We start from the raw sequence: 9,314 nt of genomic DNA, 5'->3' as shown, positions 1-9,314 counted from the left end.
ATGCAAATACCCACCGAAGAGCAACCTAATAAGGTCTCACTCTCCCCCTTTGGCACCAAAGCACCAAAAAGGAAAAGGAGATTCTACGCGCCCCAAGGGTCGGCGTTAGCCCAGCCGGGAGGGAGGTTCGATGAAGCGCCGGGATAGGGAGGAGTGTGAGGAGGAGACTCGATCTCAAGGCCATCCGGAGGAAGAGGGACACCATAACGAGAGACCCACTCAGCTTCCGGAGTGACATCCTCCTCGGATCCGGGGGGAGACACTTCCACCTCAAGTGCCCTCATGATGCTCTTCTGACGAACCCTTGACTTCTTGGCTTCAACATGCTGCTGATACTGACGTTGGTTGACTGCAGAGGTGAGGCAAAAGATCTGTCTCATGCGGCGTGCTAGCTTGGAAGCCCAACTAGGTGGCTTCTCATCCATGGGGTTAACATCTTCAAGAGGAGAGTTGTGGCGCTTGGCCCTCAATGACTTCACTTCATGGGATGTGAGAGTGAGTGGAATGGATTGAACGAGTCTAGCCTGACAAGTATCCATCCAAGTGTCCTCAATGAGCTTCATAATGTACGGAGCAAAGGCGGGAAGCTTCTTCTCATACACACATGACCACATCTCATGGTAGATGTAGTCCATCACATCAATCTTCTCACCGGTGCCCTTCTTAGCAAAAGAGTTTGCCATTAGATCCACTTCATAAAGATGTATCTCATCAAGGTTGCCACCCTTTGGTCCAATGGTTTCCCGATAGACTCTAAGCATAATATCCCAAGTAGGGAGAAGATCCGCACTCTTGCCCGGTATACCCCAACCGGGGATGTAGAGGTTCTCCAAGACTTCCCTTGTTTGAGCCCATGAGCTATCATGGCACCTCCAACCATTTGCATTCACACCCGGGTAGCGAGGATATCCAAGGGCGGCTCCAAACTTTGCCAAGTTAGACTCAAGGAGCCTCTCATGAGTCATCCACCGAAATGTTCTTGCTTCATCTTGCTCAAAGTGGACGGTGGCATAGAATTGTTGAATCAACCCAACATCATAGTCCTTGTTGAGCTCCATAATGGGATAGAGCCCAAACTCTCCACACATGGCATAGGCTTCTTCAAAGTACTTATTAGCGGCCATCTTCCCGGTGTCAATAGCATGTTGAGGGGCTACCCCCTTCTTGAATGGAATGTAGATCTCATAGAATATCTCCTCTTGGGACTTGTTGTGGAACCGCTTATCCCCAACCCTATTGTTCCGAGGGGTGAGGTAAGGGTTCATGTCACAGAGCTCCTTGTACTCATTATATTGCATGCCCTTCACGGATATATGTATGTTCTTCCCACGAACAGCCGGTGACTTGAGCCTCTGAGCAGCTGCAGCTTGCTGGCGAGCGGTGAGCTTGGATGGTCGGGTTTGCTCAAGTTCTTCCTCAACCTCATCCACATGATCCTTGCCTCTCTTCTTGGAACCACCTGATAACGGAACCAAAAAGATAGGAATGATGAAAGAGAACACATAAGCAAGGAGGCCAAACACCAGAGCATGCACAGGATATCGGGTAACAGCAGAAAAAATCGCCAGGCCGGAAGTTCCGGTGAGAACCGGCGGAAGTTCCGCCCCGGGCGGAAGTTCCGGCGTGAAGGCCCGGAACTTCCGGCTGTTCAAAAACAGCGACAGTTTCTCACCAGATCTGAGGCAATGGCTAAGAGAACCGCATTACCACGACATCCTAAGCACGATCTAGTAGAGGAAAGGCATCTAGAGGATTTCTACCACAGCTTTGCCTAGAGTATGCCCTATATTTCATCTAGTGAGGTCTACCCACACATAGAGAGGGAGAGGGCACAAACCGGGGGGGAGCCATGGAGGAGAAGAGGGAGAGGATGCCGATCCACGGAGACGATCCGGCGGGGAGCGCCGGAGGAGGGAGATCCGGCCGGAGGAGCAGCAGCCGTCACAGGGGAGGAGCACCACCAAATAGATCTTGGAAAGGGGAAAAGTGAGGAAGATGGAACTGCTCACCCGTTCGGCCCAGTTATATAGTGGCCACTTAAGGCCGGAAGTTCCGCTCGTTGGAGCCGGAACTTCCGGTCTCTCAGGAACCACCCAGGCTGGACACGAACAGGGCTGAACTGGCGAAAAGGATGCCGGCCGGAAGTACCGGTCGAAACGACCGGAACTTCCGGTGGAACAGGAAACTGTGCCCAAAAACAGGATTTTGACACGAACAAGGTGCACTAGGAGAAGATGAAGGATATGTCTTAGATGAGATAGGCTTAGGACAGATACGCCAAACTGTGAGATGGTACATGATCACTCATTTTTGCAAATAAATCAAATGAAGGCCAAAAATGAGTGATTTCCCATAAACAAGGAGATGTCAATAAAATCCAATGAAGATCCAAACAACTCCAACTCTTCACGAAGAAGAGTGCGGTGGCCTAGGCCACCATATATGAGTGTTATGATATGGCACCGCGAAGATATATCTTGGGTCCAAACCAATACTCATCATTTAAGCTCACATATCAACATATGATATAACGAGAATGAAATCTTTAATGTTGGCATTATGGGGGAGGGATAGCTCAATAATTTAAACCGCACTCCCCCTATCTCCATGCCCACATCTAAACCAAATAAAGTTTTGAGACGAAGGTGTGTTTGCAAGATGATCAAGCTATACTCCTTGAATCGATGATATTTAGCTCATTCCTCAAATAAGTGAACCTTGCTTCATCAAGAGGCTTCGTGAATATATCGGCAAGTTGATCTTTGGTAGGAACATAGATGAGTTCAATATCACCACGGGCAACATGATCCCTAATGAAATGGTTCCGGATCTCAATATGCTTCGTTCTTGAATGTTGCACCGGATTATAGGCAATCTTGATAGCACTTTCATTGTCACATAATAGAGGCACTTTGTCACAAATGACACCGTATTCCTTTAAAGTTTGCCTCATCCATAACAATTGAGTGCATCCACTTGCGGCGGCAACATATTCGGCTTCGGCGGTGGAGAGAGATATACAATTTTGCTTCTTAGATGACCAACACACCAAGGACCTACCAAGAAATTGGCAAGCCCCGGAGGTTGATTTCCTATCATCCTTGTCTCCCGCCCAATCCGCATCGGTGTACCCATTGAGAATAAAACTTGAGCCTTTGGGGTACCAAATACCATATCTTGGGGTATCAACCAAATATCGAAAGATTCTCTTGAGAGCTATCATGTGGCTCTCCTTAGGAGAAGCTTGATACCTTGCACACACACCAACACTCAACACTATGTCCGGTCTAGATGCACAAAGGTAAAGCAAGGATCCAATCATGGAGCGATATACCTTTTGATCCACCTCTTTACCATTGGGATCAAGTGCAAGATGACATTTGGTAACCATAGGAGTGGCAACACCCTTCATCTCGGTCATCTTGAACCTCTTGAGCATGTCTTGGAGATATTTTGCTTGGTTGATGAAGGTTCCTCCTCTCAATTGCTTGATCTCAAAACCAAGGAAGAACTTCATCTCTCCCATCATAGACATCTCAAACCTATCGGTCATAAGCTTTGAGAATTCATCATTGAAAGCTTTGTTAGTAGAGCCAAAGATAATATCATCAACATATAATTGGCAAACGAAAAGCTCCCCATTGACCCTCTTAGTAAAAAGAGTGGGATCGATTAGCCCAACATCAAACCCACGGTCTACCAATAATTCCTTAAGGTACTCATACCAAGCTCTAGGAGCTTGTTTGAGACCATAAAGAGCTTTATCGAGCTTGTAGACATGGTTAGGGAAGTTGAGATCCTCGAAACCCGGGGGTTGCTTAACATAAACCTCTTCATGCAATGGACCATTAAGAAATGCACTTTTCACATTCAATTTTTTGTAACTTAAAGTTATGATGTGATGCATAAGCAAGAAGGATACGGATGGACTCAAGGCGAGCCACGGGAGCATAGGTTTCTCCAAAGTCAATTCCCTCAACTTGAGAGAACCCTTGAGCTACCAATCTTGCCTTGTTCCTCACAACATTGCCAAACTCATCTTGCTTGTTCTTGAATATCCATTTAGTGCCAATAACATTGCGGCACTCCTTTGGCTTCTCTACTAAGGTCCACACTTTGTTGCGCTTGAAGTTGTTGAGTTCTTCATGCATAGCTTCCATCCAATCCGAATCTTCAAGGGCTTCAAATACTTTCTTGGGTTCCACTAAGGAGATATAAGCATGATGGTTGCTAAAATTAGCCAATTGCCTTCTTGTGGAAACCTTTGCCCTTATATCACCAAGAACCTTATCATGAGTGTGATCACGAAGCTCAAGGTTCCTATCTCTTCTTGCTAGATGACGGGCCTCGATCTCCTCCTTGGTTCTTCTTGGCCTTGGAGGTATCACTTGATCAACTTGATCTTTTGGGTCCCCGTCTTGACCTTCAACTTGAGCAACTACAATTTCTTGTGAGTGCTCAACATCATGTGCTTGATCTTGGACATCATTTGGTGCGGAGCAAATATCGAATGGATACTCATCGGAACCATCATGAATTCTTGGTTGATCTTGACCTTGATCTTGTCCTTGATCTTGTCCTTGATCTTGTACACTAGAGGGAGGGTTTTGTTCTTGTTCTTGGGTTGGTGCATCATTTGCTTCACTTGATGGGGTTTGTTGATGTTGAGAAGATGAGGGCTCCACCGTGGTAGAGCATAGTCCTTCCCGAGACGCCACACCGTGTCCCTCAACGGGGCGGAAAAATCCCACACCCATTCTTACTATGGCATCTTGAGGTATTTCATCACCTGCACAAACATCAACTTGCCCCACTTGGGAGCCATCATTTTCTTCGAACCTCACACTACAAGATTCAATGATAATCCCGGAGGCTTTATCAAAGATTCTATAAGTGTGAGACTCGGCATCGTAACCAACAAATATACTCTCCAAAGCTTTAGGAGCGAATTTAGATAAACGAACTCCTTTGATTTTGTAGAAACACTTACACCCGAACACCTTGAAGTATGAGATATTACGCTTGTTCCCGGTGAGTCTTTCATATGGAGTCTGTAACACCCCAACTTTTTCAACCTTGATTAGTTGTCCTTATTTCAAAAATCAGGGGGAACAAAAACTTTTTCTATAGACTAATTAAGGTGAATTGCCTTGATCTGTTTGCTATGATGAATTGCCTTGATCTGTTGGTAGATGAATTGTCTTGTTTTGCTTGTTGAGTTTTGTCTTGAGTTACCTCAAAGAACAACACCTCTAGTGGTTAAACAAGCAACTCACCAAATAAAACACATGTGTGGCTTAGGAAGAATTATTTTCCTTCTTACTACATCAAACCTCTCTCCTGATGACAACATGAGTGTGCCATCTTGATTTTTCTCTTTGTTGTACAAGATAGCTCAATCATCCTTAATTCAAAACTTGGGATCGTCTACCCCTAGTTACATCCCTCTCTTATACCCACTCATCCTTGTTGGTTTTGAGGCCATGACGACCATCTGTGTCGACAGGCTTAAAATGTCCAGACTTTGGCAATTGATCTCATCTGTGCAATACACTCTTCAACCTCCATGTCTTGCATGTCTCAGACTATCCTTGCAACTCATATATTCAACTTGATCTGGTATCCTATCCAATGTTTCAGCACCAGATCACTTCTTCCTCTTTTACCTCTTGTTTTTTTCATCCAAGTTATCTTCACAAAACCAAGAGTGGGAATGATGGATACATTTTGTAGCCACCATCTACCCTTGAGAACACTCCTCCCTAAATTAGTTTCCCTCCTAAAAAATCCTAATGTTTTCCTTCTCTGGTTTTGAACACAAAACTACTTCTAGTTTTATTAAAACTTTTCAAGATATTTCTTCAAAGAAAACAAAGAACTGAAATGGGTTTTCTTTCTCATCCCATTACTACCAAGTACTGATTTCTAAAACATTATTTTCTATCTTGCCTTCTTTTTAACAAAAGGCTTGTTTATGGTACCTACACCATTTCTTGTTTTCCTCTTGATTATTTTACATTTTAGAAAAACTCTACTTTACTTGAGAGAGTAAGTAGAATATTTTGAACTTCCATGTTCCAACTAGTTTCCTCTCAACATTTTCAAATTCCATTCCACTTGAGTTCATTCTCAATTGTCCCTACACAATTGAGGTGTTCCATATACCTTTGAAATAAATCCTTCTCAAATGACAACTCTTGCACACCTTGTGTTCATCGACCACAACCCATTCCTCTATGGCATACCACCTTCACCACCACCACCTTCCTCTCACATTGACTTTCTTTGTCAACCTTGTTACAAGCTTGCCATGCTTATTATCCTACCACTCTTTCATATGAGGACTTGGCTCAAGAGATGAGCCGGCCACCCCCATGCAATATTGCATGAGGTCACATCATCCCTCTCTTTTTCATCTTGTGTTGAGTTGTTCAAGTCTAAAATCTTGTGGAGGTCATCTCCAAGATGGCATGCACATGAAACCTTGTACATCACCATCACCATTATGTTCTTGGCACAAAGCCATCATGCAACAAATACCATCATGGTATATTTTACCATCACAATCTTCCTCCACCTCTATATCTCTCACATTGTTCACTTGTGTTTGGCAAGAATGGAGCCGGCCAAAATGTGTATGCATGGCAATTTCGGCCAGCCATGCCTCTCCATTTTTCTTCCTCTACAAGACTTGCCTCCCACCTAACCCAATCACTAAATGGGCAGCCACCCACCTTAGCCAATCAAAAAAGGAGGCAGCCGCCATCCTCCCTCTATTTAAAGAGCTTGGCCGGCCACTCCCTCCTCCTTTGCCTCATTTCTTTTCACTTCCCACTCCTTTCTTCACTCCCACACACTCTCCTCCTCCCCTCCCCACGAAATATTGCTCCCCCAAGGCTTCATGGCCGGCCATGGCCATGGAAAGAGCTCCAAGATGAAGTCCCCTCCTCCCTCAAGCTCCTCCTCACCATGAGAGCCTCCCTCTCCTTCTTCTCCCCAACCCTAGATGGTTTTCTCTCCTCTTCTTCTTCCTCCCTTGCTAAGATTGGATCTTGATGCAGGTGCATGTTGGTCCAAGCATGGAGAAGCTTGAGCTATCCTCAGATCTGAAGTTCTTGAGCAAAGTTCGTCCAAATCCCTGCAGTAATTTCTGCTATCTTGCTGTTTCAGATTCTGTATGATTTTGTAAAATCCGCCAAATCTCGTGTGCAGATCCAAATCGAGTGGTTCAAAGTTCTGCAGATAGGTATTGAAAATATCTACAACTTGGCGTTAGTCTCATCCTCAAATTCGTTACGGATTTTGCATGGTAAATAAAGTTCTGCAAACATGCGGAATCACTGTTTGTTAGATTTCTCCCGTTTTATCAAACCTTTTTGAGCAAACTAAACTGTGGGTGAAAGCCCTATCCAATACCTTCATTTTGACGGTGGTTTCACTTCGATTGACCTCCTGAAACTGAAATGGCTCACAGATCAAGATCTGATCAGATCTGACTTTGTCGAATTAAACCAGGAGCTTGGAGACGAATTTTTGAATGAAACCAACTGGGTAAGAACCACCTATTCAATACCTTTCAGATGCAGCAGACCTCTTATTTTTATGATTTGTGTATGATTTTTGATGAATTAAACTTGTTCTGTATGTTCTGCAGACATGGCTGTTAGCTTTTAATTCATCAAAAATCCATTTTTGAACCTAATTGAGTGATTCCAATTCTGTAGGATTACTGAATGTTTTCTTAATCATCTCCAACAAGTTTCAAACCTTTATCTGTTCTGCAACTCCATAGTTAAAGCAAATGGTGAAAACATGCAGTAAACTTGTCAATCCATTTGTGAGAGTTTCAGAAATAATTTGAACCCAAATCCAATTGTGTTTGCATCTCTGTTTAATTACCTTTCAAATGCAAGTAGCCTCATATTTTTAGGATTTTTCTACGATTTATGGCTGACAGATCTTGTTTTCTGTACAGTCAGATTCAAGGAAATTCCTAAAATTGTATGTTTAATGTTTTTGGGTGATTCCAATTGGGTTAGTCTTGTATTAGTACTGGCTATATAGAAAAAATAGTATTAGTCTCTGTTCATACATATTTGTTGCTGTTAGTAATGTTTATGTGTGACATGCATTGTTGAAGCAAAACTTTTCGGTTTATTTAAAACCCTTGACCAACTCTTTTATTTAGAACTGGGCAACCTTTGTTTTATGCTTGCAAAACAAAACCTCTGCAACTCAACTTTAGCCCTATTGTTTTGCTTAAGTTTTCAAATGATGTGGAATGTGGTTTGCTTCCTATTTTGGATGTTGTGTTATGTGAGCAAACTAAGTTAGGAAAACTGTTTTCTACTTTTCCAAAAATGTTTGAAAATGTTTTGTGAATGTATTTGATGTCAAAGTAATGCTCTTGTCCTCTTTATGATGTTATCTACCAGGGGATACTTAGTTGTGCCATGGTGATACCTAGAGAGGCAATTGCTAAGTCGTGGCACTCTCATACCTTTACTAGGTAAATAAATGGGGTTTTCTTTTAGTTGCTTTGTAGTATCTATAAGTCTTTTGTATGTTAGCCCTTAGTAAAGTGGTTAGCTATTGATTGATGAATGTTGAATGTTTGTTATGTTTGGAGCAATGTGATTGATTGTGTTCCTTTTATATTTTCCGGCGATAGATGCGAACAATTTCGGAGGAGAAGAAGAAGAAGTGGAATCGGACAAGGATTTTATTTGTACTGTGGGAATTCTTATTTGATGGAGTTGAAGAAGTCCAGGGACGAATAAGCCAAGGCAAGCCATCTTTTGATCTCTGATCCGGTGTCTAGTTGGATGTCATTTGTTGATGTTCAAAGCACCTTCATTCTATGTGTGTTATTATCTCTATTTATGTCATCTATGTGTGTTTGCAAGTGGGGTACTCCCTAGTGGTGATGCTCCACTATTTGTCCTTGTGTTATGGGATGCATGGTAGCATGGCCGTGCTATCCCACTTGGTTATCTTGTATGCTCAACTTGAGCATGTTCCATCTCAAGATAGTAACTTACACCACACCCACCCCATTTGTAGTATAGAGGTATCATTGTCATGATCTTGGTGTATTCTCAACTTGAGAGGAGTATGCCGTGTACCATCTTGGAGAATATGTTCGATAGTGACACTCCACTATCTAAGTTGTGTAGTTAGCACCACAAATCTGAGAGTATATTCCTCCTTGTGTTGTCATAATACATGCTTAACTTAAGCAAGTATGATCCACTCCACTACCCCTTTATACCTCATCTATGGCGGGATGACTCTCATCTCGGCCGTAGTGCAAT

The 9,314-nt window shown here is 43.2% G+C and overlaps 1 long non-coding RNA gene across 1 annotated transcript; it reads left to right on the top strand.

The window, feature by feature from the left end:
• Positions 1-7,236: 7,236 nt before the first annotated feature.
• On the top strand, positions 7,237-8,993 carry LOC127296063 (uncharacterized). The gene is made up of 4 exons (XR_011743791.1): positions 7,237-7,309; positions 7,475-7,551; positions 8,436-8,509; positions 8,672-8,993. It is a non-coding gene; the product is annotated as an uncharacterized lncRNA (long non-coding RNA).
• Positions 8,994-9,314: the final 321 nt, after the last annotated feature.

The sequence above is a fragment of the Lolium perenne genome, chromosome 4 (assembly GCF_019359855.2).
Source record: "Lolium perenne isolate Kyuss_39 chromosome 4, Kyuss_2.0, whole genome shotgun sequence".
Taxonomy (NCBI): Eukaryota; Viridiplantae; Streptophyta; class Magnoliopsida; order Poales; family Poaceae; genus Lolium; species Lolium perenne.
This window is presented reverse-complemented; position numbering and strand designations above follow the sequence as displayed.